The following is an 8,533-nucleotide window of genomic DNA, read 5'->3' as shown; positions in this document are numbered from 1 at the left end:
GCTTTAAGCTGCTGAACCACAAGTTCTAATGATGTCACTGATCTGTATTGCAGGCTCGGCCTTCAGGCAGATGATACTGATTGAAATACACTGCTGTGTACAATGGACGGTATGTATTTTTATTCTACAGGGAGAATAAGAGATTTTTTTCATCCTATAAAATTGTTAAAAAATAATGAAAAACACATGATAATGAAAGACATATTGTCATTTTAATGCATATTTTTTAAAATAATGAGCATCACAAATCAGCACATAACACGGACATATTTGATGTCCCTGTAATCGTAACGACCCTCACAACACAGTGATCAGATTATTTACGGGATCAGTAAATGACGTAAAAAATTGGCGTGATTGATTTTTTTTTCTCTACTAAACCCATAAAAAATATAATAAAACTGTAATGCTGAGGCCGTGTTCATAAGTAGCGTAAATGCTGCGTTCTTTCTGCTGCTTTTTGTCTGTAGGTGTTCGCACCACACAACGCAGTAACAATCTTCTCTGATTATTGTGTGTTTGCTGCTTTTCTTCTATGCGTTTTCCCTCTTATTTGATGCGATTACGGTACAGATATGAAGCAGAGTTTTTAACGCTTTTTAATAGTACAGAAAAGTTTTGATTCTACTCTTAAAAATTCAGCGGCATTTTTTTCTTTGTGCATTTTTTTTTCAGAAGGAGATTATAGAGAAAAAATGCACCAAAACCGGAGAGTTCAGCAGCGTCTTCAGACCACAGAGCGGAGATTTCATGGAATCATGTCCACTTTGCTTTAAAATTTAGACCGTGTTCACTTGTAGAGTAAATGCTGCTTTTTTTGCATACAAATTTTGCTGTGTTTAACTGTCCAAGCAAAGTGGATGTGATTTCATGAGAACAGCACCCGCTCTTACAATTCAAACAGTATTTTACATTATTTAGAAGTTAGTATTTCTCTATATTCCTGTCTCTCCACCTGTTTTACAGGCGTTCTTCCTTCCCCTTTTCTTTCCTTGCCTTTCCCGTTCCTTTTCTTCCCCCCTATTAAATGTTTTATATATAAGGTATCGTATATGTGTATCATAACCCCTTTCCTTTGCCTATCCTGTACATACCAATCTTTTTCATTTTCCTTCTATCCCTTTAATTTTTTTTTCTCCCTTTTTCCCATTTTCCTTAACCCCTTTACAACCCAAGGTGGTTTGCATATTAATGACCAGGCCAATTTTTACAATTCTGACCACTGTCACTTTATGAGGTAATTACTCTGGAACGCTTCAACGGATCCCCCTGATTCTGAGAATGTTTTTTCGTGACATATTGTACTTCATGATAGTGGTAAAATTTCTTTGATATCACTTGCGTTTATTTGTGAAAAAATTGAAATTTGGTGAAAATTTCAAAAATTTTGCAATTTTCAACATTTGAATTTTTATGCCCTTAAATCAGAGAGATATGTCACACAAAATAGTTAATAAATAACATTTTCCACATGTCTACTTTACATCAGCACAATTTTGGAACTATCATTTTTTTTTATTAGGGAGCTATAAGGGTTAAAAGTTGACCAGCGATTTCTCATTTTTCCAACAAAATTTACAAAACATTTTTTTAGGGACCACATCACATTTGAAGTCACTTTGAGGGGTCTTTATGACAGAAAATACCCAAAAGTGACACCATTCTAAAAACTGCACCCCTCAAGGTGCTCAAAACCACATTCAAGAAGTTTATTAACCCTTCAGGTGCTTCACATGAATTTTTGGAATGTGGAAGAAAATAATTAACATTTAACTTTTTTCACAAAAATGTTACTTTAGGCCCATTTTTTTTATTTTTGCAGGTGTAACAGGAAAAATTGGACCCCAAAATTTGTTGTGCAATTTCCCCTGAGCATGCAGATACCCCATATGTGGGGGAAAACCACTGTTTGGGCGCATGGCAGGGCTCGGAAGGGAAGGAGCACCATTTGACTTTTTGAATGTAAAATTTGCTTGAATAATTAGCGGATGCCATGTTGCGTTTGGGGAGCCCCTCATGTGCCTAAACAGTGGAAACCCCCCACAAATGACAGCATCTTGGAAACATGACCCCTCAGGGAACTTATCTAGATGTGTGGTGAGCACCTTGAACCCCCAGGGGCTTCACAGAAGTTTATAACATTGAGCCGTAAAAATAAAATTTTCACATTTTTCCCACAAAAATGTTTTTCAGCCCCCAATTTTGCATTTTCATAAGGGTAACAGGAGAAATTGCACCAAACAGTTTGTTATGCAATTTCTCCTGAGTTAGCAGATACCCCATATATGGAGGAAAACCATGGTTTGGGCGCACGGCAGGGTTCGTAAGGGAAGGAGCGCCATTTGACTTTTTGATTGTAAAATTTGCTTGAATAATTAGCGGACGCCATGTTGCATTTGGAGAGCCCCTGATGTGCCTAAACAGTGGAAACCCCCCACAAGTGACACCATTTTGGAAACTAGACCCCTCAGGGAACTTATCTAGATGTGTGGTGAGCACCCTGAACCCCCAAGTGCTTTACAGAAGTTTATAACATGGAGCCGTGAAAATAAAAAAAAATAACTTTTTCCACAAAAATGATGTTTTAGCCCCAATTTTTTTATTTTCACAAGGATAAGAGGTAAAAATGAACCCCAAAAACTGTTCTGCAATTTCTCCTGAGTACGCCAATACCCCATATGTGGGGAAAATACAGTGTTTGGGCACACGGCAGAGTTCAGAAGGGAAGGAGCACTGTGTGACTTTTTGAACGCAAAATTGGCTGGAATCGAGAGAAGACGCCATGTTGCGTTTGGAGAGCCCCTGATATGCCTAAATAGTGGAAACCCCCCACAAGTGACCCCATTTTGGAAACTACACCCCTCACGAATTTTATCAAGGGGTATAGTGAACATTTTGAATGCAGAGGTACGACACAGAATTTGATAACATTAGGTCATCATATTGAATAAGTTGTCATTAGTCTTGAGCGCAAGTGCTCGCTTCTTGAGTTTGCATCGGGTACTCAGGTATGCACCATGTATCACGGGTGCTCGAGTGACATGCTCGAGTCCCCGCTCCGCATGTTTCACGGTTATTAGACTCCCAAAAAAAACATGCGAGGATCGCTCGTACATGGCAGGCAATCCCCGCAAGGTTTTTTTGGCCGCGAAGCATATGGGGTGGAGACTCAAGCATGTCACTCGAACACCCACGATACTCAGTGCATACGATCCCAACCCTAACCCTAGCCCAACCCCAACCTTAGCCCAACCTTAACCCCAACCCTAACCCTAGCCCAACCCTAACCCTAGCACATCCCTAGCCCAACCCTAACCCCAACCCTAACCCTAGCACAACCCTAGCTCAACCCTAACCCTAGCTAAACCCTAACCCCAACCCTAACCCTAGCACAACCCTAACCCGAGAGTTTATTTTTTACGCCGTTCCTCTTGCGATATAAGTGATTAGACGACTTTATTCTTCGGGTCGGTGCGATTACAGTGATACCAGAATCATATCAGGTTTTTATGATTGACAGCTGACACACGCTAAAAGACGCTTTTTTTGCAAAGACTAGTTTTTACATCGCCATATTTTGAGAGCTATAATTTTTCCATATTTTGGCCGACTGTGTCAGGTGATGGCTTGTTTTTTGTGGGACGAGTTGACGTTTTTATTAGTGACATTTTCAGGCACGTGACTTTTTTTGCTCTCTTTCTATTCCGATTTTTGGGAGGCAGAATAAACAAAAAACAACAATTCAGGACTTTTTTTTTTTTTTTTAATTTATGCTGTTTCGCGTGTGGTAAAATTGATAAGGCAGCTTTATTCTTCGGGTCAGTACATTTACAGCGGTACCACATTTATATAGTTTTTCTATGTTTTGGTGCTTTTACACAATAAAAGCTATTTTATAGAAAAAAATATTTTTTTGCTTCTCTTTATTTTGAGAGCTATAACTTTTTTATTTTTTGGCTGATGGAGCTGTATGGCGGCTTGTTTTTTGCGGGACAAGATGATGTTTTCAGCGGTACCATCTTTATTTATATTCGTCTTTTTGATCACGTGTTATTCCATTTTTTGTTTGGTGGTATGATGATAAAGCATAGTTTTTTTGCTTCGTTTTTTATTTATTCTTATTTTATTTATTTTTTTTACCGTGTTCACTGAAGGGGCTAACTAGTGGGACAGTTTTATAGGTCAGGTCGTTCCGGATGCGGCGATACAAATATGTGTACTTTTATTGTTTTTTGTTTTATTTTCATAATAATATTTCTTCATGGGTACATTACATTTTTATTTTTGGTGGATTATTTTTTTTTATATTTTTACAATTGTTTTTTTCACTTTCTAACACTTTTTTTTTACTTTTATTCTTTGTCCCACTATGGGACTTTCTCTTTTTTTTTTTCTGATCGCCTGTATAGCACAGGAATGCAGCACCATCCCTGTGCTATACAGGCTGTCAGCGCTGCAGATGCAGAAGATACTTTGGTCATGCACTGCGCTTGACCAAAATATCTTCCTGCCGTCTGGTGACCCGGATGTTGTCATGACGACATTGGGTGACATCGCTGGATGCTGGCAGGAGAGGTGAGTATCCCGATCACCTCTCCTTGCCCCCGCAATGCTGCGATCGACTTCGATCACAGCATTGCGGGGGTTAATGTGCCAGGAGTGGTGCGGGACCGCTCCCAGCATATAGCACTGGGTGTCAGCTATGACAATCAGGCTGTGTGGGCGCGATCGCAAAGACGTACTAATACGTATCAGGCTCTTAAGTCCAGTTCGCAGATACGTATTAGTACGTCTTGGGCTTTAAAGGGGTTAATAAAATATATTTTTCCTTCCCCCTTCTCATCCTTAACCCTTTCCACCCTTTATTTTACCTATATCTTTCATCTCTTTACATTTGACTTTTTTTTCCTTTTATTTTGTTCTTGTTTGCTTCTTTATTACTGTGTATATATAATATGTCTCTTCCCTTTTTCTTTACCCCATTTATGTAAAAAAGTCCTTAATAAAAACTACTTTAACAAAAAAAGGCGTCCGCTGTGTGGTTTTGGTGCTTTTATTTCTCTAGATGATTCTATGTGGAGCACATAAAAAACGCCTGTAAAAAAACGCAGATAAGTTTTTAAGTGCAGAATGAAAGCTTTTCTGTACTATAAAAAACAGAATAAAAACGCGGCTTCACATCTGCACCAAAAACGGATTAGATAAGTGGGGAAAAGATTGTTATTGCGGAGTTTGGTGCGGACATCTGCTGAAAACAAATATCACAATATTTCTGCAACGTGTGCACACGGCCTTACAGACACAAAAAAAGCCGGATGTCGTATAGTGAAGCTACATAAAGATGAGAAAGTTCTGGCGGCTCCGACTGTGAATGAATGAACAAAAAATAATCCATAGGTCCCAACTAGAGATGAGCAGGTCGCACAGATGACGTTGCGCTGCCCTGAGTGATCAAAAGCCGCCGGGGACGCCGGATGGTTAGAGATTCACGGCCTCCTGTCCAGCCGCCAGGTACCACTGATCTGGACACTGGACTGGAGAGCCGTGAATCCATCCACTCATCTCAAGTCCCAACAGTCCTGGATACAGCGGACAGTCCTGATTTTGGGTCTCCGCCCTGCAGTCTCGGGCGTCTGCTGAATTTCCCTCACTACCACCGCCCCTCTGACAACTCCTACTGCCAGGGGAGAAAGAAAAGGTAAAAGGGCGTGGATTGGGGTGAGGCCAAAATTCGCTATGAGCGCCTCATGATCAATCCCTCTTTCCGTTGTTCAGAAGTTGGGAGATATGTTAAAGGCATTGTCCAGTCAAAACCCATAAGTCTGCAGTTACTCTGTGTGACTGCAGACTTATGAATCCCCCAGAGCTCGCACTGTGCGCTGTGGGCATTTGCCCCGTTTCAGACCCGGGACCGGAGGGTACGTATGAGTTATACATATCCTGGCCTGGTGTGTGCGGTGTCGCTCCATACACTAGTATGTACCACACCCCGTGTAGTGACGAGGCCGTCTAGTGGGCACGGCCTCTCTACATACAAGTGTATGGAAGCGAGGCCGCGGCCACTGGCAGGGAGTATTACGAGTTTGAGAAATGGAGCGCAGCACCCAAATATTATGATCTGGTGCTCAACCCGACATATACAAAAAAAATTACCAAGGACACAACAACAACAAAGATGTATGTAAAGATAGGGATCATCAATAAGGTAAAAAATATGTTTGCGTAATTTTATTCATATAGACTGAACAAACAATCAAAAGTTAAAAACAATTAAAAAGCATAACGCTTTAGCGTTATATCAAGCCACAACATAATATTGTTCAGCCAATCCTCCAATAAATGTCACCAGTAAATACAACTATATATCCATATAAAACACATCCCATAAATATTAGAACTCAAAAATCACATAATATAACGTGATCCTCACAAATTATATAAATATAATATGCAGTTGGCACAATTCCCAAAAATAGCCTGAAGAACAATATTATATTGTGGCTTGATATAATGCTAAAGCGTTATGCTTTTTAATTTTTTTTAACTTTTGATTGTTCAGTCAATATTAATAAAATTCCGCAAATATATTTTTTACTTTATTGGTGATCCCGGTCTTTACATACATCTTTGTTCTTGTTGTGTCCTTGGCAGGGAGTATTATTAACGCATACATAACCTCCGATCCTGGTGTAACAGGCCACAGTATACTCCATCCAGATTAAACCCGGGTATAGTTTGGTCCAGGTCAGAGTATACCCTGGGGAATAAACTGTCCTAGGCCAAACTATACCTGGGGGTATAAAATAGCCTAGGCCAAACTATACCCCCCAGGCTACAATATACCTCCCAGGGGATAAACTGTCCTAGGCCAAACTATACCTGGGGGTATAAAATAGCCTAGGCCGAACTATACCCCCCAGGCTACAATATATCTCTCAGGGGATAAACTGTCCTAGGCCAAACTATACCTAGGGGTATAAAATAGCCTAGGCCTAACTATACCCCCAGGCTACAATATACCTCTCAGGGGATAAACTGTCCTAGCCCAAACTATACCTGGGGGTATAAAATAGCCTAGGCCAAACTATACCCCCCAGGCTACAATATACCTCCCAGGGGATAAACTGTCCTAGGCCAAACTATACCTGGGGGTATAAAATAGCCTAGGCCAAACTATACCCCCCAGGCTACAATATACCCCCCAGGGGATAAACTGTCCTAGGCCAAACTATACCTGGGGGTATAAAATAGCCTAAGCCAAACTATACCCGCCAGGCTACAATATACCTCCCAGGGGATAAACTGTCCTAGGCCAAACTATACCTGGGGGTATAAAATAGCCTAGGCCAAACTATACCCCCCAGGCTACAATATACCTCCCAGGGGATAAACTGTCCTAGGCCAAACTATACCTGGGGGTATAAAATAGCCTAGGCCAAACTATACCCCCCAGGCTACAATATACCCCCCAGGGGATAAACTGTCCTAGGCCAAACTATACCTGGGGGTATAAAATAGCCTAGGCCAAACTATAATCCCTCCAGAATATACCCCTCTATTTTATGAGCCCTTGTAAATGAGATTTTAGGTGCCATTTTTTAATCACTTAATACTGACTTCCATGTAGGTATTTGTGTTGTTAATCACATGATGAAGATTGATCTTACAATACAATGTGACTGAGAAGTCTATCATCTGAGATGTGTCCTGTTGGTTGTAGTGACTCAGATGTTAGAGTTCCTCCTCTATGTGTTTAGAACTTTAGGATTTAAGTCAGTTACCTTCTCACATAACTTACCTGACAAACCTGAACCCCCATTAAGATGTTGAAAAATTAAGTAATTCTTGTGTATATCACTCACCGCTGCTGATATACATGGGGTGTAATCCGGCCTGAGGGGATACGAAATGGCCTAGGCCTCTTAAAGAAGTTGTCCACTACTTTTACATTGATGCCCTATCCGTAGGATAGGGCATCAATGTATGATCGGCCGGGGTCCCGCATGCGGCACCCCCGCCGATCAGCTGTTATCGGAGGCTCTGGCCGGAAGTGCTCACCTGCGGGGCTCCGCTGTCAAGTGGTAGTGGCCGCCGCGGTGTACTGCACATCAGCCTCCTATTCAATTGAATGGGATAGGATAGGGCATCAATGTAAAAGTAGTGGACAACTCCTTTAAACCCCGGGTATAGTCTGCACTCGGGGTATACTCTGGCTTGTTACACCGGTGCTCTGTCCAGACTCTTCCTCCCTAAAACTCTTCCTCTTCATGTTGGTTTCGCAGGGTTCTGCTTAGACAGTAGGTGGCAGTCTCCGGACATAAATGCTACATGGCACTGGGGAATCTCATCCTTTGCGGCACACAATATGGCCGCCATTACAGCTCCTGTCACTCACCTTTCCCAGACTCTGTAATATGAAATCTACTCAACTAAGTCAGTAATGTGAAGGGACGTGTCATTACACCATGTACTATGCAGGGTGTATCAGAGCTTAGTGATGCCCCCTGTAAGAGCGGTAATGGCGGCCATATTG

The sequence above is a fragment of the Phyllobates terribilis genome, unplaced genomic scaffold (assembly GCF_046119375.1).
Source record: "Phyllobates terribilis strain yellow unplaced genomic scaffold, ASM4611937v1 Scaffold_8__6_contigs__length_399053987, whole genome shotgun sequence".
In the NCBI taxonomy this organism is placed as follows: Eukaryota; Metazoa; Chordata; class Amphibia; order Anura; family Dendrobatidae; genus Phyllobates; species Phyllobates terribilis.
The sequence above is the reverse complement of the archived record's forward strand: the minus strand, read 5'-3'. Positions refer to the sequence as shown.